Consider the following 23,425-nt stretch of genomic DNA (forward strand, 5'->3'; position numbering starts at 1 on the left):
CAAAACACGAGTTTTAGTATTTTTTGCCTTTTTCTTTATTTCTTCTTCCAGTCAAAGGTGACCTTGAACGACTGTTATCAACGTCAATAAATTTTCTAAGCTTTTGATCAAATCAAATGATTTAGGTCCATAATAGGACCCCAATTCACGAAATACGAAGCGAGGTCGGGGCAATTTTCTATGATTTCGTTTGAGTTGACATAAAAGTCTATTTATGAGTATTATTTCCCGTGAGATACAAGCTTTACATTTTTTTTGTATACACAACAATGGTATCAATAACCATTTTACAACATCGGATTTGTTACATAAATCGACTCAAAACATACTCCCATCGTAAACTAGTCCCATTCCAACGAACCAATAAGACCCCACATAAACAGCATCAGTCCACCCAAAACGGGGGGTCCCAATTTGTTCCATCTTTTTGTCTACTACCCGCGTCGTTGGCTCGCACAAATCCGCTCATAATCGTAACGAATTGTATCGAATCTACTACCTCAACAACTATGATTGCTTCGGTCACCAAACTCCGTTGCACACGACCACTCCACTCTTCTGGCTGCTGCTGTCCACTAAGCCAACGCACCCCGTTTCGATCGAGGGTCGACGCTTTGACGGAGTTTGCGTCTACTACGCGCCAACTTCGCCACGATCAGCCGGTTCAGTCTACTACAGATCCTTCCAGAGTAAACAACTGACTGTCCGCTTCTCGGAGGAGGTTAGCGTTAGCGTTCGAGTACGACGGTACGGTAGTAAATCGTGACTCCAAGTACAACCGGATTCTTTTGCTGCTGTCGCCTAGCGGTCTCTAGGACGCGTCGTAGCGGTTGCTCAGCTCCATAGTCCGGAAGTACTTAACGGTCGGTCGGTTTGGTCACAAATCAAACGCAAATAAACGCTCTGTGTTAATATATTCATCCTGGGCTGAGCAGTGCGGATTACACCAAGTGAAGATTGGCGCGGTGGTTCAAGCGTTTCCTCAATCTTGGGGGCTTAATTTTGCGGACCCCGAAAGCATCAAGCTGTGCGTAGCGTGGATTTCCCAAGAGTCTTGCGCTCAACGGCTGCTGGTCGGTAAGGCCTTTGATGGCCAGCCCGGAGTAGTCCCGCGTGTTAGTAGTACCGCGCAACGGCATCGGGGTGTAACGTACGGTTGGCTACTTATGGACTTGGTGTTGATCGCGTAACTGGCCACCTTAACCGTCGAAGGGAGGAAGAAGAAGAAGAAGACGGTGAGGAGGAAGAGCAGGGTTCGCATAATGAAAACGAAAGTGAAGTCTCTGCGGGCTCACGGGGGAGAAGTGAAGTCAGATGATGAGAGTGAGAGTGAGGTGTTGATCGTCAGAAGCATCAACAGTGGTGAGGAGAGCAAAAAAAAAGAAGTATCCAGCGGTTTGTCTCGAGATCGACGTGCTAGTAAAGATGACGATGACGATGAGTGGGAAATTTCACTGCGCGAATGATGGGGTGGCAGCTTGTTGATAATATTGGATACACGAAAAACTTTTTGATTTTTTTCAGCGTGTAAATTAATATTTATCTTTTTGCTGTTTGACATAATTAAACAAAAAAAGTTTTAAAGATAGAAGAATAAAAAAAGTGTTTTTTTTTTTAGATATTTGCTATACTTTAATTCAACGAACAAATCAGGTTTTTATGGAGGTTATCTAGAATCAAAATTTTCATGTATATTTTAAAGATTTCCCCAGTGTAAACTGATGAATGCGAAAAAAAAAACGAAACTATTGGCACTACGCCCCCCGGGGCATGGCCTTCCTCTAACGTGGGATTTCTGCTCCAGCGCCTCTGACGAGACAGGAGAAACCGGGACCGACGTTTTACTTCACCATCCGATAGAAGCTCAGTGGATAAGGCGGGAATCGAACCCGCGTCTCATAGCATCATCGGGATCGGCAGCCGAAGCCGCTACCCCTGCGCCACGAGACCCAACTGATGAATGCATAAGCTCCCAAAAAATATAATTTAAAGAAAAAAAATCTGTGTACGGCTCTGTATTCCAATATTTTTCTTGATTCGAATATTGAATAATAAAATCAAATTCATGAAAAAATTATAAGCAATGAGAGTTTTTTGGAATGATTCCAACTTTGTAAGGGTAAGTTTTTGTATTAAAATATTTTTTGAAAAGAATAACAAATTAGTTTTATCGGCCTATTGGATTTTTTCTAACGAAGTATTTTTAAATTTGTTATTTATTAGTAAGGCTGGCTGAGAAAAAACAACCCATACACTTAGCCGATATGACACCATAGTATAACAATAACTGTTGAGTAATTATTTTGATAAATTTGTAAATCAAAAAGTGAATATTCACAGCTTACAAATTTCACATTATTGAAGCTTACTCACCAACATACATATTTCAAAAACATTTTTAAAATATACGATAATTTTCTAAAGCAAATCGTTATGGCTTACAATTGATTAACGTTAAAAAGTTAACGAAATATCAAGTTTACTTTTACGAGTAAGATTGCTCTGAGTGTTTTTGTTAACTCAGATTTTTACAGTTTTTCACAATTTTTTGAAATCTTTGGATCTATAATTTGACAAATTGTTTTTGTAAAGAATTTGAAAACAGACAATTAATGATTAAGTTTGAACTGAGACAAGCCGGAAAAATATCCAAATTATCCTTTAAAATCAAACTGACAGTCAAATAAAAATGTCTAATTAGCAAAATCGTTGGTCAACGAAATAAAAAACAGTTTTAGAAATAAAAAAAAGTTGTTATGGTCATAATTAAATTCCTTCCAAATTCGTATTATACGAAAAAAGGAAACCGTACAAAAATAAGACAAGTTGAAAATCCGGGAAGAAATCAAAAATTCGTACGTTAAATATATAAATATATATATTCGTACGTTAAACAATACCGTAAACCGGGGTGACTTTGATAGGATTTCAATTTGTTTTTAGAATATTTTCCAACAGGTAAGGTTTTTCTCAAGATTATTATTTTTAAAACATGTACTGGGGTAGGCCACACAAAGTCCATGCAATATTTCGAAAAAAAAGTTTTTTCAATAATGTTTAGAAAAATAGTTACGTTAAAAATTCATAGTTTTAATTCCGGGTTGACTTTGATAGTCATAGTTTTTCTTGTTAAAATCATTTTTAAGATGTTCAAACTTTATTTGTACGCTAAATGTACCATCACTAAAGTAGCTGATATAGTTTTTAAGAAAAAAAAATCAATGTTTATATTTCGTTAACTAAGTGTATAAGCTTTTTAGCAAAAACATATAAATTTTAGGTAAAATTGTTAAAAAGTCGGAATTTTGCCTGAAATTTGTTAAACTAGTTTTGTTTGTAAAATTATCGATTTATATTGCATTTTATACTGAATTTAAAGCACGAATCACAAGTTTTCACATTTTACATGAAATTTGTTCAACTGAAATTGCCTATAAATTTGGAGATTTTTTTTAATTATGTTTCAAAAACGCATATTATTTATTATTTTCAAACTTTTTTTAACCTTCTCCTAGTGGAAAATTGTCCAAAGAATCCGAAAATGCATTCCGTTTTCCGATTAAAAATCATGTTCATTGAGAAAATCAAGACACTTGGAGAAGTTTAAAATAATGACCTTCATAAACATTTTCTGAACTATATTTAACTAACTTTTTAAACTTGTCAAAAATTTATGAAATGTTCTTCTTGAGGTACTTTGAACACATCTCTACCACGGTCAGTATGTTTCTAAACCATTCCTTACGTATTTTAATAATACTCTTCATTTTGCGGAAAAATCGCAAACCTATCAAAGTCACCCCGGCTATCAAAGTCACCCCGTTTTACGGTACCGTGAAACCGTGTGACTTTGATAGGTTTGAAATTTTTCAGCAAAATGAAGAGAACAAAAAAATACGTACGGAATGCTATGAAATCATACTGACCATGGTAGAGAAGTGTTCAAAGTACTTCAAGAAAAAGTCTTCATAAAATTTTGAAAAGTTTTAATAGTTAGTTAACTATAATTAAGATAATGTTGATGAATAGCATTATTTAAATATTCTCAAGGTGTCATTACTTTCAATGAACATGATTTCGAATCGGAAAACGGAAAGCATTTTCGAATTTTTTGGACTATATATTTGTAACTAATAAATATTATAATATTATAATATATAATATATTATCTAACATTTATATGTATTTTGATGAAAAGTCTATAAACTTAGTTAACTTAATATAAATTTGATTTTTTTTTCTTAGAAACTATATTAGCAACCTAAGCGATGGTAAATTTGACGTAAAAATAAAATGTTAACACCTTAAATCTGATTTTATCAATAAAAACTATGACTATCGAAGTCACTCCGGAATCCAAAATAAGAATTTTCAACGTAACTATTGTTTAAGCACTATTGAAAAAAACATTTTTCAAAAATAGTACATAAACCTTGTGTGCCCTACCCCAGTACATGTTTTAAAACTAAAAATGTTAAGAAAAACATTAATAGTTGGAAAATATTCCAAAAATAAATTGAAATCCTATCAATGTCACCCCGGTTTACGGTAACCTTTTTAGGATATGTTTAAGTTTACCAACTTGTGCTATAACTCAAAAGATGTAATTTTTTGTCATCTCAAACATATCCAAAAACGATTGAATACAGTACATTCAAATATATCAAACCAAGATCTACCTCGTCCGAACTAACGTCATGATTCGAATTCCCGGACGCTTCGAATCCCAGACCCCTCATCTTGTTTTATCTATTATTTGGATATAAGTTCGCATTATGAATGTCAAAACTGTGTTATTTGATGAATGCTCACATCAACTTTCATTTAAAGTTTGTTTGAACGCTGTAGTTATTGCGGGTATCATTGACTACGCCGATAAATCAAGAGATTTCGACACCACGAATCCGCTGCAGCGCTCGAAAACGATCAGTCTGAAGGCGTTGAGGATAATCATCAACAAGGACACGCAAACAGCATTCAAAATGAAGTATGTTGTGTCTGCTGGTTCAAACGATCGAGTTAAATTCAGAAAAGAGGCGAACAATGAACGTGCGTTAAGTGAACTCGACTACAGGTCCGTGGCAGATGAGGAAACGGAAATTTTCCATTTGATTTCCAGTGGAGCATGCATGTATTGTATAAAAAATTAGCCTCTACCATCTCATGCTGCACTCTGTGCACACAGTGAACCGTGCAGGTTGGTTAAGTATGGAAATAGAAGACAAAGGATATAAGGAAGCAGGTTACGAAACTGTTGTGTTGCCAGGCGTATTGGACAGAGGTGGATTTCAGAAATCGAAATGTAGCGAAATGCAATTTTTGTGCCGCAGGCGCTATATAGAATGAGGCTTGTTATGATAAGCGAAGGGTGGAGGTGTACGTTATGTGCATTTAAGAACGAGACCGTTCGAGTGATAGAGTGGCACTCGGATTTATCAACCAAATAAGATCGATCAACAACAGTGTGCCAAGCGTTCCTGGAAAGTCGTCGTGCCAAGGGTGAAGATCTAAATTTTTAAATTTAACCATTCTACCTACTTACTGAACTTTGAAAATACATTTTCTTCTTGTGTGACACCTCGAACAACGCAGACGTCTTTCCCGTTTATTCCCCCCGAGATACTGACTCGTTTCAACACCCTACTGAATCAATCTAAGCCTCATTGCTACAGTGACTACTTCCTTCCGAAGTGCGTATACCGCTGAAGTTTTGAGAGCACACGTATTTTCTACCCACGTAGCCGCTAGACGCCTAGGTCTGCCAGGTACTTAAATCTCACGTCCGTGTTTGGGAAACGCGTGTTCATGTTTTAAATTTTGCGGGTGTGTTCTGTTGCACCCAAGACTCGCACCTTTGGATTTTCTACAACAGGCGTGGTGTGGTGTGAATCTTCTCTAGGTTGCAGGGAAACAACTTGACTGTTTATAAATATAACATATATTTTGCCACAAAACGAATCAAATTCTTAGACTGCTTGCAACGCGGCTCTACTTTGTTCTAGCTGTTTCATTTATCAAATAGAACTGAAACAGACCACCCGCAACGCGGAGTTGCAGTTTTAATTTTCGAGCAGTATTTTGAAACCGGAATAAAACTGCTCGACGAGTTTGTTTCAAACGTGAGACGATTTGGAACTGGAATAGAACTCAGTTTAACAAATTTCGACGGTTTTGTTCCAACGCGAATCAGTACAATACGGAGCGTCGGATCGAGGTGCTCTTTGTTGCGTTGTGTTCGTATAAGCCCAAGGAAGGTTCTTACGCCAAAAAGTTACAACTTTGTCCACTCTGGAACCGATTCCGGAAAATCTGAAGATTGTATGGGAAAAGTTACTTAAAATCAAATTTTGATCACAGGAGGCTGAATAAGCAAAAAAGTTAAAAAACGTCAACAAACGAAAAAAGGCAGAACGAAGTTTGTTGGGTAAGGCCGTTGCGGAAATCGCAGAGGTGCCTTAATAGGCTCAATTGTTGACATGCTCGATCAACATGCTTGATTGTCACGTGGCTGCAAAAAATCTGAAATAAGCAAAGCATGCTCGGGATGCCATGCTGGTTTTTGGTACCTTGGAGTGACACGTGGTCGTAAAATGCGTTGCGCTGATCAAAGTGCGCTTTATAGTCGCAGCCAACCAACAGTTCAGAACAGACCGCCGCACTTTGCGCAGTAGCCAAACTGACGCTCTCTAGAACCGCAGAATGGTAAAATATCTTGCCAAGGATAATAATGTCAAAACAATTAAATAAAATAAAATTATAAGATCACCAAAAATGCGAAACATTTCACGTAAAATATTTCATGGGCGTCCATAGCACCGGGAAGGCAAAGCAGAAATTTATGGTTTTGATTTCCTTAAATTCAAGCAAATTTTTATATAAAATATCGATTGTTTTGATGTTAACAGCTTATTTGAGACCTAAAGAATGCCAGCCACACATTTCAGTCCAAATTTGTGCGATTCATTAGCTAAAACGAGTGTCCGCAATTCGAAGCAAAAGTGTCCGGATTTCGAACCAGCTTTTATTAGTGTCCGGGATTTGAAGCACAACAAGTCATTTTATTTTTCAAATTCTGATGAAAAAATGTTAGAAAAGACATATTTTGCTTGCATTCTCTTAACCTTCCCTTGGTATTAAAAAAAAATCACACATAAGGTATTGGGGTCCTTTTCGACCCCAAACTTTAAAATATCGTCAAAAATCCAGTTTTTGACCGATTCCGGTTCTTTTGGTCACAAATGAAAGCTTGGAACGTCCCCTTACCGAAACCGACCTGGAAAACCGGATTTGGTCACTGTGGCCACCGGGAATCGGCTACAACCGAAAAAAGGCCTTTTTGAGACCCCAATTTTGACGACCTGTATCTCCGGCAAATTTTAACCAATCAGGATGCTCCAGGTTGCATTCGACAGGTATTTACCTGTACTTTGACCACAAATATTAAAATCAGGGCCAGGTGACCTACCGGTTCCGGAAATCCGGAATATCCGAAAAGTTCATATTTTACTGTTTTTCACGAATATGTGATACCAATACTCTCATGATAGTTGAAATTGATCCATAAATTTTACTGAAAACACAATACACGATTGCCAGAACCACTCTGGGGTGTTAGTGGTCACTTCCGGGTAACCTGGAACCGGTTCCCGGGTACCCGATGAACGACCAATTTGAATTTTTTGTTGAAAACCCATCATGTTGCATATCAAACTTCATGAAATTGAAAGATATGTCCATCTTTGATAATGCCGTTAATCGCTGAGCCATCCTAGCCAATCTGGAACCGGTTCCCGGTGGCGCCTTGGGGACACTTCCGGAATATGAGATAAACCCTATCATCCGACATATCAAACTTTATGAAATTGAAAGATATGTCAATTGACTGTCATGCCATTGTTCGCTGACCCTTTCTGGCCAATCTGGAACCGGTTACCGGTGGCGCCTTGAGGACACTTCCGGAATATGAGAGAAACCCTACCATCCGACGTATCAAACTCCATGAAATTGAAAGATATGTCAATCTACGGTCATGCCGTTAACTTACTGTTAAGACTACATCCTGATGATATTTCTTCATTTCCAACTTATTACATGATTTTTTGTCAGCTCTAACAAAAATGATATGGTACTAAGTGTCCGGATTTCGAATCATGACGCTATTTGTAAAAATCAATATAGCCAAACATATTTTTTTGAAAATCAATTTAAAAATCAGTAAAAATTTCATATCTCTAACATATTTTTGCTATGTGTTTGTTCATAAAGCGAAAATACGAAGATTTTGCGAAAAACAATTGTTGACATTCTACACGGAACAAAATCCGGGCGGCGGATCCGAAAAAATAATGCGATGAATCCGAAAACATTGATCGTTTGCGAATTCATCGCGAATGTTGCCGATTCTGGAGAAAATGTTTTCGATAACGAAAGAAATTGCTTCCAAAATCGAAAGCGCTTTGTTGCCGGCTTATTTGAGAGTGTAGCATGCCGCAGCCAATGCGTTACGAACTGTCAGAATCAGCCGCGAAGAAGGAAAACAACAAAACAAAAGTTGGTCTCGCGTTGAAGTTTTTGTTGTTTTTTTTTCGACTTGTCCGCCGCGATTTCGGTTCGTCAAAATCTGTTCCCGACCCGGTCTGTTAGTCAACAGCCACGGCCTCATCCAACTTCGTGACTGGATCCGGTCAATCCTCGGTACCCTGCAGTTTGCTCATCCGCCGGGAGTTCTGATCATCCGACGTTCCGTTTGCTAATTGGGGGCCGTCGCGACCACGGCAGTAATGGCAGCCGACGTATTTCTGCGGTACTTGGAGAAGGACAATCGCCATGAGTACAACAAGGTAAGCTGCTGAATATAATTGATTTGGCCAGAACCAAGAAAAATAATCACGCAGCAGCTGCTGACGTTTTTCGAAAAGTCGGAACCGACTTTGGCTCAGTCGGGATGATTCCGTTGCATGAGTCTTTAAAACTTGTTTTCACTGAAACCCATTTTATTTGCAGCTTTCCTTTTCCGGCCATTCTTCAGGCCACCAAATCTGCCATTGAAGAAAATCCGCTCCGCCGAACCAAGCTGGCTGCTCAACATTACCCGGTTGCCCCGACGATGATGATGATAGCAGTTATTTTTCGAGCTCGGCTCGAAGCGTAATCGGCCACAACGGGAAGAATCCGCCGATCCCCTTCCGGAAGTAGACCACAAGCTGTTCGAAATCAGCGAGGAGGACATTAATGGTATCGCGTGGGAAAAAAACAACGTATCCGATTGACGATTATTTTCGGAAAAGGTGGCTTCCTGTACAGTTTCACAAAATGAACCACGTGCGCATTTATAAGTTTTTTTTTTGCATTCACAGTCGTTTTTGGGTGAAATCTAAAATTAAAAAAAATTATTATGTAATAATAAGGCAAGTGTTAAATAATTAAAACTTTCGTCATTTTGTAAAATTATAAAAAATTAAGCTCAATATATAAACCCCGTGATTTAAAAAGCTTGGAAAATCAAAGAAAGGAGAATGGGCAAATTTGTATGGGAGCTGGTCCAAGGATGTACACGAACGGGACCAATTTTTTTCGAAAGATCTCGCCGAGACATGAAAAAAAGTCTTCCGGACCAACTCTCTAAACCCCGGGGTTCAAAAGTTACATGTTGTTGAAGTTTAAGCATTTTGGGTAAAAATTGTACAAAAAATCGTATTTTTGCTAATTCTAAAATCATTTATAAAATCTCCATTTTATTATGGATTTTGCTCATCTTGACTTCATTCGACGCGTATCAGCAAAAACTATGAGTTCTAATATGTCTTAGCATGATTGAAACATGATTTCTCTTGTTTTTATACGTTTGAACCGTTTGTACAAGAGGCATCCCATAGAAAAAAGTCGAAACTTCAAGGTATTGAAACCGGATCCGACCCAGACTGCTTCAGTGAGTATGGAAGGCTTCAGTGCAATGTTGTAACAACTTATTGGGATGGTCTGAGTCATCCGAGAACTCCTTGGAGTTAAGACCGGCGAGTCTACCACCGTAACAAGCAAGATGTCGGCGGTTTTTGACCACTGATCATACCCGCATGGCTTCAGTGAGTATGGTAGACTACTATGCTGATGTGTTGGAGTGTCCTGGGATCTCCTAGGACTCCCTGGAGTTAAGATCTGTGGGTCTACTACCGTAACAAGCAAAATGTCGACCGGTTTTGACAACGGAAGCTTCAGTGAGTGTGGTAGACTACTTTGCTAATATGTTAGGATGTCCTGGGTCATCCAAGGACTCCCTGGAGTTATGATCTGTGGAGCTACAGCCGTAACAAGCAAGAGGTCGACGGTTTTTGACCCCGGAACATACCCGCATAGCTTCAGTCAGTATGGTAGACTGCTTTCTTAATGTGTTAAGATGTCTTTGGTCATCCTAGGACTCCCTGGAGTTAAGATATTTGGGTCACTGTAACAAGAGAAAGGTCGACGATTTTTAACCGCGCATCATAACCGCAAAGATTCAGTGAGTATGGCAGACTGTATTGCTGTTATGTTGGGATGTTCTGGACCATTCCAGGGAGACCTTGTAACAGCCGTAGACCAACAGATCATAACTCCAGGGAGCCCTTGGAGGACCCAGGACATCCTAACACATCAGCATAGTAGTCTACCACACTCACTGAAGCTATGCGGGTATGATCAGTGGTCAAAAATCGCCAACATCTTGCTTGTTACGGCGGTAGACTCACCGGTCTTAACTCCAAGGAGTTCTCGGATGACTCAGAACATCCCAATAAGTTGTTACAACATTGCACTGTAGTCTTCCATACTCACTGAAGCAGTCTGGGTAGGATCCGTTTTCAAAATCTTCAATTTTCGACTTGTTTCTATAATAAACCTCTTGCACAAACGGTTCAAACGGATAAAAACAAGTGAAATCATGTTTCAATCATGCTAAGATATATCAGAATTCATAGTTTTTGCTGATACGCGTAGAATGAAGTCAAGAAAATCGAAATCCATAATGAAACAGAGATTTTATAAATGATTTTAGAAATAGCAAAAATCCTTTTTTTGTATTTTTTTACTCAAAATGCTCAAACTTCAACAGCATGTAACTTTTGAACCCCGGGGTTTAGAGAGTTGGTCCAGAAGACTTTTTTTCATGTCTCGGCGAGATCTTTCGAAAAAAGTTGGTCCCGTTCGTGTACATCCTTGGACCAAATTCGCCCATTCTCCTTTAAACAAATGAACGATTTTTTTTAATTTAAGAAATGTTAGATACAGTACAAACTCTATTATTTGGCCTTGGAAAAAAATCACATCGGTTTATCGAAATTTCGAAAAATCGAATCACGATTTTTCCTCTTTGTCTTATTTTTGATGTTCTATTTCAGGTATGACCACTAAACAACTTCAAAGTGGTTATTCAAGATAGCGGTCAAAATGGCGACGATAAAAGATTGATTATTAAAAAGGAAATCAGCCTTTCAAATTTGTTAAAAAATAAGGCTTGTACAAATTTTCTTTAAAGTTTTTGTCATTTCGTATTTTATTTAATTCTTAAATTCAAAAATACTAAAATTCAAAAAATCCAATATTCTAAAATTCTAAAATTCTAAAATTCTAAAATTCTTAAATTCTTAAATTCTTAAATTCTTAAATTCTAAAATTCTAAAATTCTAAAATTCTAAAATTCTAAAATTTTAAAATTCTAAAATTCTAAAATTCTAAAATTCTAAAATTTTAAAATTCTAAAATTCTAAAATTCTAAAATTCTAAAATTCTAAAAAAATTTAAAATTTCTTAAAATTTCATAAAATTTCATAAAATTTCATAAAATTTCTAAAACTTCTAAAATTTATAAAATTTCTAAAATTTTTAAAATTTCTAAAATTTCTAAAATTTCTAAAATTTCTAAAATTTCTAAAATTTCTAAAATTTCTAAAATTTCTAAAATTTCTAAAATTTCTAAAATTTCTAAAATTTCTAAAATTTCTAAAATTTCTAAAATTTCTAAAATTTCTAAAATTTCTAAAATTTCTAAATTCTTCTAAAATTTCTAAAATTTCTAAAATTTCTAAAATTTCTAAAATTTCTAAAATTTCTAAAATTTCTAAAATTTCTAAAATTTCTAAAATTTCTAAAATTTCTAAAATTTCTAAATTTCTAAAATTTCTAAAATTCTAAAATTTCTAAAATTTCTAAAATTTCTAAAATTTCTAAAATTTCTAAAATTTCTAAAATTTCTAAAATTTCTAAAATTTCTAAAATTTCTAAAATTTCTAAAATTTCTAAAATTTCTAAAATTTCTAAAATTTCTAAAATTTCTAAAATTTCTAAAATTTCTAAAATTTCTAAAATTTCTAAAATTTCTAAAATTTCTAAAATTTTTAAAATTTCTAAAATTTCTAAAATTATAAAATTCTAAAATTCTAAAATTGTAAAATTCTAAAATTCTAAAATTCTAAAATTCTAAAATTCTAAAATTCTAAAATTCTAAAATTCTAAAATTCTAAAATTCTAAAATTCTAAAATTCTAAAATTATAAAATTATAAAATTCTAAAATTCTAAAATTCTAAAATTCTAAAATTCTAAAATTCTAAAATTCTAAAATTCTAAAATTCTAAAATTCTAAAATTCTAAAATTCTAAAATTCTAAAATTCTAAAATTCTAAAATTCTAAAATTCTAAAATTCTAAAATTCTAAAAAAATTTAAAATTTCTTAAAATTTCTTTAAATTTCATAAAATTTCATAAAATTTCTAAAATTTCTAAAATTTCTAAAATTTCTAAAATTTCTAAAATTTCTAAAATTTTTAAAATTTCTAAAATTTCTAAAATTTCTAAAATTTCTAAAATTTCTAAAATTTCTAAAATTTCTAAAATTTCTAAAATTTCTAAAATTTCTAAAATTTCTAAAATTTCTAAAATTTCTAAAATTTCTAAAATTTCTAAAATTTCTAAAATTTCTAAAATTTCTAAAATTTCTAAAATTTCTAAAATTTCTAAAATTTCTAAAATTTCTAAAATTTCTAAAATTTCTAAAATTTCTAAAATTTCTAAAATTTCTAAAATTTCTAAAATTTCTAAAATTTCTAAAATTTCTAAAATTTCTAAAATTTCTAAAATTTCTAAAATTTCTAAAATTTCTAAAATTTCTAAAATTTCTAAAATTTCTAAAATTTCTAAAATTTCTAAAATTTCTAAAATTTCTAAAATTTCTAAAATATCTAAAATTTCTAAAATTTCTAAAATTTCTAAAATTTCTAAAATTTCTAAAATTTCTAAAATTTCTAAAATTTCTAAAATTTCTAAAATTTCTAAATTTTTTAAAATTTCTAAAATTTCTAAAATTTCTAAAATTTCTAAAATTTTTAAAATTTCTAAAATTTCTAAAATTTCTAAAATTTCTAAAATTTCTAAAATTTCTAAAATTTCTAAAATTTCTAAAATTTCTAAAATTTCTAAAATTTCTAAAATTTCTAAAATTTCTAAAATTTCTAAAATTTCTAAAATTTCTAAAATTTCTAAAATTTCTAAAATTTCTAAAATTTCTAAAATTTCTAAAATTTCTATAATTTCTAAAATTTCTAAAATTTCTAAAATTTCTAAAATTTCTAAAATTTCTAAAATTTTCTAAAATTTTCTAAAATTTCTAAAATTTCTAAAATTTCTAAAATTTCTAAAATTTCTAAAATTTTTAAAATTTCTAAAATTTCTAAAATTTCTAAAATTTCTAAAATTTCTAAAATTTCTAAAATTTCTAAAATTTCTAAAATTTCTAAAATTTCTAAAATTTCTAAAATTTCTAAAATTTCTAAAATTTCTAAAATTTCTAAAATTTCTAAAATTTCTAAAATTTCTAAAATTTCTAAAATTTCTAAAATTTCTAAAATTTCTAAAATTTCTAAAATTTCTAAAATTTCTAAAATTTCTAAAATTTCTAAAATTTCTAAACTTTCTAAAATTTCTAAAATTTCTAAAATTTCTAAAATTTTTAAAATTTCTAAAATTTCTAAAATTTCTAAAATTTCTAAAATTTCTAAAATTTCTAAAATTTCTAAAATTTCTAAAATTTCTAAAATTTCTAAAATTTCTAAAATTTCTAAAATTTCTAAAATTTCTAAAATTTCTAAAATTTCTAAAATTTCTAAAATTTCTAAAATTTCTAAAATTTCTAAAATTTCTAAAATTTCTAAAATTTCTAAAATTTCTAAAATTTCTAAAATTTCTAAAATTTCTAAAATTTCTAAAATTTCTAAAATTTCTAAAATTTCTAAAATTTCTAAAATTTCTAAAATTTCTAAAATTTCTAAAATTTCTAAAATTTCTAAAATTTCTAAAATTTCTAAAATTTCTAAAATTTCTAAAATTTCTAAAATTTCTAAAATTTCTAAAATTTCTAAAATTTCTAAAATTTCTAAAATTTCTAAAATTTCTAAAATATCTAAAATATCTAAAATTTCTAAAATTTTTAAAATTTCTAAAATTTCAATATTTGAAATATTCTGAGATTTTTTGAAATTTTTAGAATTTTTAAGAATTTTAGAAATTTTTTGAGAATTTTTGAAAAAAATGAGATTTTTTTACAATTTTTGAAAATTTCTAAGAATTTTTGAAAATTTAATAAAAAATTATATTATTTTAGAGAACTTTTTGAGATTTTTTGAGAATTTTCGAAAAGTTTTGATAATTTTTGAAATTTTTTGAGAATTTTCGAGATTTTTTGAAAAATTTTAAGAATTTTCGAAATTTTTTGAAAATTTTTGACAATTTTTGAGATTTTTTGAGAATTTTTGAGAATTTTTGAGAATTTCCGGGTATTTTTGAGTATTTTTGAGAATTTTTGAGAATTTTTGAAATTTTTTGAGATTTTTTGAGATTTTTTGGGAATTTTTGAGTATTTTTGAGAATTTTTGAGAATTAAACTAATAAAAAATGGATAATTTAAGAGAACTTTTTAAGAATTTTTGATATATTTTAAAAATTTTAAAATTTTTAAATTTTTTTAAATTTTTTTTAAAATTTCTGAAATTTCTGAAATTCCTAAAATTTAAGATAAATAAATTTCTAAAATTTCTAGAAATTTTAAATTTCTAGAAATTTAGAATTTTAGATTTTGAGAATTTTTGAGAAATTTTGATAAATTCGAAAAAGTTTTGAGAATTTTAAAGAATTTTTGTGATTTTTGAGAATATTTTAGAATATTTGAAATATTTTGAGAATTTTTTACCAAAATTTTTGGAATTTTTAGAATTTTAGAAATTTTTTGAGAATTTTTGAAAAAAAAATGAGAATTTTTAACAATTTTTGAAAATTTTTAAGAATTTTTGAAATATTAATAAAAAATTAGATAATTTTAGAGAACTTTTTGAGAATTTTTGAGATTTTTTGAGAAATTTCGAAAAGTTTTGATAATTTTTGAGGATTTTCGAAAAATTTTGAGAATTTTTATGAATTTTTGAGAATTTTTGAAATTTTTTGACAATTTTGAGAGTTTTTGAGAATTTTTGAAAAATTTTGAAAAATTTCGAAATTTTTTGAGAATTTTTGAAAATTTTTGAGAAATTTCGAATTTTTTTGAGAAAATTTGAGAAAATTTGAGATTTTTTGAGAAATTTTGAGAATTTTTGAGAATTTTTGAGAATTTTTGAGAATTTTTGAGAATTTTTGAGAACTTTTGAGAATTTTTGAGAATTTTTGAGAATTTTTGATTTTTTTTGAGAACTTTCGGGAATTTTTGAAATTTTGAGAAATTTTGAGAATTTTTGAGATTTTTTGAGAATTAAATTTAAAAAAATTGGATAATTTAAGAGAACTTTTGAAGAATTTTTGATATATTTTCTCATTCGCAGTCTACGGCTCGCAATTGCAGCGTGAGTTCGGCGAACACCTTCACAGATCCGACTGCTGGCGGAGATTCTGGGGACTTGTTCCAGTCGGACGGTCTTCTAGTGGAGGCCACTCCGCTCAAGTCGATTCTCGAGGTGAAGATCGGGGGTCAACCTCCAGGACGCAACAGCTCGCTGCGCGACGCGGGAAATCAGCCAGATCGACGACCCGAGCACGCTGCACAGGTCTCAGCACCTCTATCCGGGTGACCCCGCCGCCGACGTCTCCGAGCACGGGAAGGACCTGTACAATCATTACCAAAAAAAAAAACATAGCTGCCGCGGTGCCGGCCACAAAGACTTTGGCAAGTGGAGCATCAACGAGTGCATTTCGGCCACGCCACCTTCTTTTCTTACTGCTAGCACCGGGACTCTCGTCACGGGGAGTAACATTCCAACGGCGGCACCGACGCCCAGCGGTAACCTGCTGCCCCACGGACATCGAGGACGGCCAGATCAGAACAATCGACTCGTTCGAACCTTCACAAGTCAAAGGCAAAACACATCGAAAAAAAAAAAAAAAATCCGTAGTAAACCGCTCACAGAATTGCTTTGATTTGGTATTGAATTATGATTAAATAAATGAAAAAATTGAAACCTCTTCTTCTTCTTCTTAATTCCATCCAAAATTTGAAAAGCAACGGTCAATTCAAAACAGTAAATATTGTAGTGGCTGCGTGCTGCGTGCTTTTGGCAGGCATGCGTTACGGCGTTACGTTTGCGATATCGAAAATCACCGTTTGCGATATTGGAAGCAATGCTTCCTGCTGACGGGTGTAAACGGAGGTTTGCGATTGGTAGAGCAAATCGGAAGCAAAGTTTGCGATTCCGCAAACCGGATTTTGTTCCGTGTACAACAGATCCATGGTTCCATAAGTGAACAATTTAACTGTGATGAAATAAACTTAATTACGGTTACCGTAAAACGGGGTGACTTTGATAGCCGTGACTTTGATAAGTTTGCGATTTTTCCGCAAAATGAAGAGTACAATTAAAATACGTACGGAATTGTTTAGAATCATACTGACCGTGGTAGAGAAGTGTTCAAAGTACCTCAAGAAGAACTTTTCATAAAATTTTGACAAGTTTAAAACGTTAGTTAATTATTGTTAAGAAAATGTTGATGAAAGTCATTATTTTAAACTTCTCAAAGTGTCATGATTTTCTCAATGAACATGATTTTGAATCGGAAAACGGAATGCATTTTCGGATTCTTTGGACAATTTTGCACTGGGAAAAGGTTAAATAAGTTTGTAAATTGTAAATAATATGTGTTTTTGAAACACGATAAAAAAATCTTCAAATTTATAGACTATTTCAGTGGAACAAATTTCATGTCAAATGTGAAAACTCGTGATTCGTGCTACGAATTCAGTATAAAATGCAATATAAATTGATAATTTTATGAACAAAACCAGTTTTAACAAATTTCAGGCAAAATTTCGACTTTTTAACAATTTTATCTAAAATTTATATGTATTTTGTTAAAAAGCTTATGAACTTACTCAACTAATTATTAACATTGATTTTTTTTTTCTTAAAAACTATATTAGCTACTTTAGTGATGGTACATTTAACGTACACATAAAGTTTGAACATCTTAAATATGATTTCAACAAGAAAAACTATGTCTATCAAAGTCACCCCGGAATTTAAACTAAGAATTTTTAACGTAAATATTTTTCTAAACACTATTGAAAAAACTTTTTCCCAAAATAGTGCATGGACCTTGTTGGGCCTTCCAACAGGTTAGGTCTCAAGATAATTATTTTTTAAAAACATGTACTGGGTACATGTTTTTTAAAAATAATTATCTTGAGAAAAACCTAACCTGTTGGAAAATATTCCAAAAACAAATTGAAATCCTATCAAAGTCACCCCGGTTTACGGTTTGCAATTTTTAATACCAAACATTGTTTATACGATCAAAATATCTTAACATTATTATGTTGTTTCTCAGTTTTACCTTACTTATCATGACCTCATAATTATTTGTCAACCCAAGTAAATTCAAAACAGATTTGTTATGCAAAAAAAAGTGAATCAAGTCGCCACCCTGTCTAAGCGCGCAAAATAACGCGTTCGTCCAGTACAGCATCTTACGCGCAGCATCCAGTCAATGGTCCACACCACTACGAAACTGGCCAGTGTACTAACCACAGCAGTTGATGTTGTTATTTTTACGAATTCCGCACCAGGGTGTGGCGTATTTACCTCGTAATAAGCCAAAGTAAACATTAAGCAACGTGCGCGATGGCTAGCTGGAAGTTAAAATTAAGTGATTTAAAAAAAGCTCTCTCATCGCCGCGACAACTTCCCTCCAAGCCGACGAAACTCGTTTTGTGTCCCCTCCTCGCAAGGACTTTTGCCACTTTGCCAAAGCCGCCTCTGTAGGAGTGGTCGGTCATCCGGAGGTTGGGAGCGATGAAAACGATAAGTTTGATCGGCCGAGCTTAGTATCTGTTGGTGATCGTTGGCAGAAAGAAGTGTTTTGCGGAACTTTGACGGCGAAAAAGCACGTGTGTAGGTCGAAGATCTTGTGCGGTGTTGTAGGTCGTGCTCACTTAGTAGTTGCGGTGATGGCTGTGAAGATAACCGTGTAACTTAAACCATGTACGGACTGGCCCCAAGAGAGTTACATCAAGTGACGGAGTGTATTTACATAATTGCTTATTGATGTACCAACGCTCGGCGGCCCCATCGAAGCCAGCTGTTGGCGGTTTTGCTGCGTAGTACCAAACCCTCTCGACTTGAAGATATTAAGTGTTTATTAGTTGAAAAGAGCCTGCGGTAATGAGTGAGTGAGTGTGTCTGTGTGTTGAGTAGGGGATGCTGGGGACCTTCCCAAGTTGATCAAACGTCACGTTTAGCACTCTGTAATATGCCAATTCCAATTCAATCCACAATCCAGCTGAGCTGTGTTGTCTTGAAGGATTGAGTTTGACAATGAAACCCAGACCCGAGGAGATATGCATTTAATCACGTGATAAGGTTCGCTTTGTTTTCGAACAATATGCTGCTTACCTGCAGAGACACGTGCTGCTAATATGCACTCAACAAATCATAAGTGTGTTATGTGTGGGCTTTATTATTTGCTGGGCATTCAAAAGCTGTTATTGATATTTGACGAGTAAACGATAGTGGCACGATCTTTCGAGCATCATTAAAGCTCAGACGTGTGTCAATGGCAGGGAGGTATGTGATAATGTTGGGCAATCAAAACGAGACCTAGTCAATGGAGATAATTCAAGGGCATTACGTCATTATAGATTAATGTTGAATTGATTCAAATTAAATGCAACCCCAAATCCTTTTGTTGGTTGTATGCATTTCGTTCAGAGTGTTTTCTATCAATCTAATAGAAAGAGACAGCAATTTCATAACACAGTTTTTTTGAAACTATGTTTTTTCCCCAAATCATATAAATTCAAAGTATGGGTTTAAAACAGGGGTGCTCAAAGTTTTTGAATGGCGGGCCAAATTTGATGCTCACATGAGCTTGCGGGCCATATGAGAAAAAAAATGATTTTTTTTATTTCAATCTATAACAAAATATTAGGAAACATAAAAAAAATAAACAGTTTTGTACAAAAAAAGGCTCAAATCAATTGGTTAAATTTTATTAAAATCAGAAAATCCAAAAAAATGCCAACATAAATATTATTCATCTGCTTTTCATTGCAACTTTCGTGCCTTGACAATCGTGATTTCACAAATATAATAAAAATTTTAAAGTTGTGTTTAAATTGATTTTTTTAAATATATTTTAAAAGTAATAACACAAATTCTGTAAAAGTGTGCAATTATTTTTTTAAATTATGTGCAATCTTAATAATAAATAGTTGCTTAAGGTTTTTTCAAAAATTATTCCTCCAATTTTAATAAAATTTCAATAAATATTTGATGAAAATTTTGACATAATTTACTCATTTTAATCACATTTAAATGTTACGTTACGTTACGATGTTACGATAGATAGTTACGATATGATAGATTTTTAACACAATATTTGTTTCATATAATCGGGATGAAAGAATGGATTTTCCATACTTTGATTAGTTTTATATTAACAAAATCTAAAAAGTTCACAAAATAGGCAAAAACTTAACCTTAATTTCTAGGAATTATAAAATCACGTCAAAGTCATGATCATTCAAAATGGGTCCGCGGGCCACAAAAAATGACCTCGCGGGCCACGTTTGGCCCGCGGGCCATACTTTGGTCACCCCTGGTTTAAAATATTTCTTTATACATGAATTTCAATACGAAAAATCTAGCTCATTTTTGAAAAAAAAAAAATCCAAATGCACGTTTTTTACGGTGGTTGACATGCCAGGTAAACCTTAGATTATATAAATATTACAAAAATCTCGTAATAATAAAAACAAAATAAATTGAAATAAATTAACCCTTTAATTCCATTTTTAAAATGTTTTTTGTAAATTTTTCTTGTGATTATTTCAAGCAACTTTTGCTACCGTAAACCGGGGTGACTTTGATAGGATTTCAATTTGTTTTTAGAATATTTTCCAACAGGTAAGGTTTTTCTCAAGATTATTATTTTTAAAACATGTACTGGGGTAGGCCACACAAAGTCCATGTACTATTTTGGGAAAAAAGTTTTTTCAATAGTGTTTAGAAAAATAGTTACGTTAAAAATTCTCGGTTTTAATTCCGGGGTGACTTTGATAGTCATAGTTTTTCTTGTTAAAATCATATTTAAGATGTTCAAACTTTATTTGTACGTTAAATGTACCATCACTAAAGTAGCTGATATAGTTTGTAAGAAAAAAAATCAATGTTTATATTAAGTTAACTAAGTTTATAAGCTTTTTAACAAAATACATATAAATTTTAGGTAAAATTGTTAAAAAGTCGGAATTTTGCCTAAAATTTGTTAAAAATAGTTTTGTTTATAAAATTATCGATTTATATTGCATTTTATACTAAATTCGAAGCACGAATCACAAGTTTTCACATTTTACATGAAATTTGTTCAACTGAATTTGCCTATAAATTTGGAGATTTTTTTAATTGTGTTTCAAAAACACATATTATTTATTATTTACAAACTTATTTAACCTTCTCTTAGTGGAAAATTGTCCAAAGAATCCGAAAATGCATTCCGTTTTCCGATTAAAAATCATGTTCATTGAGAAAATCATGACACTTTGAGAAGTTTAAAATAATGACTTTTATCCACATTTTCTTAACTATAGTTAACTAACTTTATAAACTTTTCAAAAATTTATGAAAAGTTCTTCATGAGGTACTTTGAACACTTCTCTACCACGGTCAGTATGTTTCTGAACCATTCCTTACGTATTTTAATTGTACTCTTCATTTTGCGGAAAAATCGCAAACCTATCAAAGTCACCCCGGCTATCAAAGTCACCCCGTTTTACGGTATACGAAAATAATATTACTCTTGTTTGCTGTTTTTCTTCTTTAATTTTAAGCTTTTCTCTTGCATTTATCTTGTTTAGGTTATGTTTTCTTTTTCTATAAAGGATGAGCCTTTTCTACACAGATTAAAAGTTACATGAAAAATCATGAACCGAAAGTTATCATGATTTAAATTTGACCGAAAGTTGAAAGAAATATGGAAAAATCAATCATATGATAAATTCAAAAATTACATATGATATGGCTGATAACCAGGGTTGTTAAAATATCAAAATATCAGCTCTCAGCTACTACAATTATCCCGCCTGAATATTCATGCCTCAAATACACTGCTCTTCTCTCCTCATTGAAACTCTCAGCGCCAAACATAGCCGAACACGTTTTCGTGTTTACCCACTCGCGATTATCATTTTCCTTTTCTCTCTCATTCCCGCTTCCACGATCATCCTACCGCAACATCGTTTAACCACAAAAGCCGCCACAAAACCAATTTTGCAAACGCAGTTTAGCAGAACGTCATGCGAGGTCGGCTCCTAATCGCCATCTCGCGTTCTCTCATTGCAGTATCCGGAGAGATTGAGAGACTCAACGGTGAGAGCGCATAGTCGAGGAAAAGGGGGGGGAGGGGGGGAGGATAGAGAGAGAATTACATCGCTGGGAATCACGAGACACAAGAAGAGATCTCACAAGCTATAGTGACGGCCGCTAGACACTCGGATATTTTTGGTGCAGAGATAATCTATTGATAGCTTTTCTATCACTCATTTGCTACACTGCTGATAACATTGAATTTCAGCTTTAACCGAACGCTGCACATCAATCAGTGCTTTTTCCAGGTTTTTTTTACACATATTTTGGTTTTTTCAAAACTGCGGAAACACCCATATTGATTTATCCCCTAAAGTATTATCTACAAATTAATATACAACAAATTTTGAATATTTTAACAACCCGAAAATTTGACAATCTTGGAAAAAGAGGACATAATCATCCTTGGTTTCACCTTTCATACTGAAAAAAGGTAAAAGATTTGAATAACTTGCTAAAATGGGGATAACAACGCAACATCTATTAATTTTCACTAAATTAGTTTTATTTTGATTTTTTTTTTTTTTAATTTATATTTATTCAGATTTTTTTTCTTCCATGTACATTCATTCAGTTAAAATATTATTGAGTGTCCAATCACAATCGATGACTTTTCACCTCAATTTTAAATACTAACAACTTTCATTTATTCATGAAATATTGTAGCTTTCGCTATTCAGTGATTTCAAATGTAGGAGGTCCTACATGTACAAAAGGGAAAAGGGATAACTTAAAACTAACTTATAATCTATACAAAGAGCGGAACAATGCAGCTGAAGACTGCAATGATTTTTGTCGAAATGCATCAATTATCTTATTGGACATAACATCCAAAGTGTCAACTTCGGCTAATTGATGGAGTTCACTGGTGCTGAACCAGGGAGGAAGTTTCAGAATCATTTTCAGAATTTTGTTCTGAATCCTCTGAAGTTTTTTCTTCCTGGTTAAGCAACAGCTTGTCCAGATCGGCACAGCATAAAGCATGGCAGGTCTGAAAATTTGTTTATAAATTAACAGTTTATTCTTGAGACAAAGTCTAGAATTCCTGTTTATAAGTGGATAAGTTTTATTTTGATAAAAACACCGGAGTATTACAAAATATATTATTTTTCTAATATTTTAAATTCTCATTAATATATGGGTAAAAAACGACGCCAAAGTTTGCAAAGATTTCCACTAAATTAGATTTTTGAGTTTGGGTTTTGATAAAGACTTCTCGAAAAAATTGATACACGGAAAAACTCAGTTTTTTTTTTATATAACACTTACCAATTTATTTCATTTATTGCCGCTAAAAGATAAAATCCCAAAATACGCATTTTTTTTTATTTTTCGACATTTTTTTATATGACATAATTTAAGCCATAATTCTTGATGGTAAATGGAGATATGAATTTATATAAAATTAGTTTTTTTAAGTGCCGAAAAACCGCACATTTTTAAAAGTCATTTAACCAAGTTAAATCAAACATTTTTTCACAAATTTACCCTTCTTAAGCTATAGCCACATTCGAATACATATTTTCGTTTTCCTTCGTTTTTTTTTCGCTCAGAAAATATC

At 32.5% G+C, this 23,425-nt stretch overlaps 2 protein-coding genes across 6 annotated transcripts in view; both read left to right on the forward strand.

Moving 5' to 3' along the window:
- The window catches only part of LOC120424599 (uncharacterized), an 81,912-nt gene that overhangs the window by 41,723 nt on the left and 16,764 nt on the right, over positions 1 to 23,425 (forward strand). The window lies entirely within an intron of this gene.
- The window catches only part of LOC120429591 (uncharacterized), a 39,477-nt gene continuing 16,764 nt past the window's right edge, over positions 713 to 23,425 (forward strand). The window contains exon 1 of one of the 5 annotated variants that reach the window (XM_052707354.1): positions 713 to 747. The gene's annotated coding sequence lies outside the window, so the exon portion shown is untranslated. Of the gene's footprint in view, positions 748 to 18,064; positions 18,394 to 18,449; positions 18,672 to 23,425 lie in introns of those variants that run through there. The other 4 variants (XM_039594629.2, XM_039594627.2, XM_052707352.1 and 1 more) reach the window with 4 other exon arrangements.

This window comes from Culex pipiens, chromosome 2, assembly GCF_016801865.2.
Source record: "Culex pipiens pallens isolate TS chromosome 2, TS_CPP_V2, whole genome shotgun sequence".
NCBI classification, from domain to species: domain Eukaryota; kingdom Metazoa; phylum Arthropoda; class Insecta; order Diptera; family Culicidae; genus Culex; species Culex pipiens.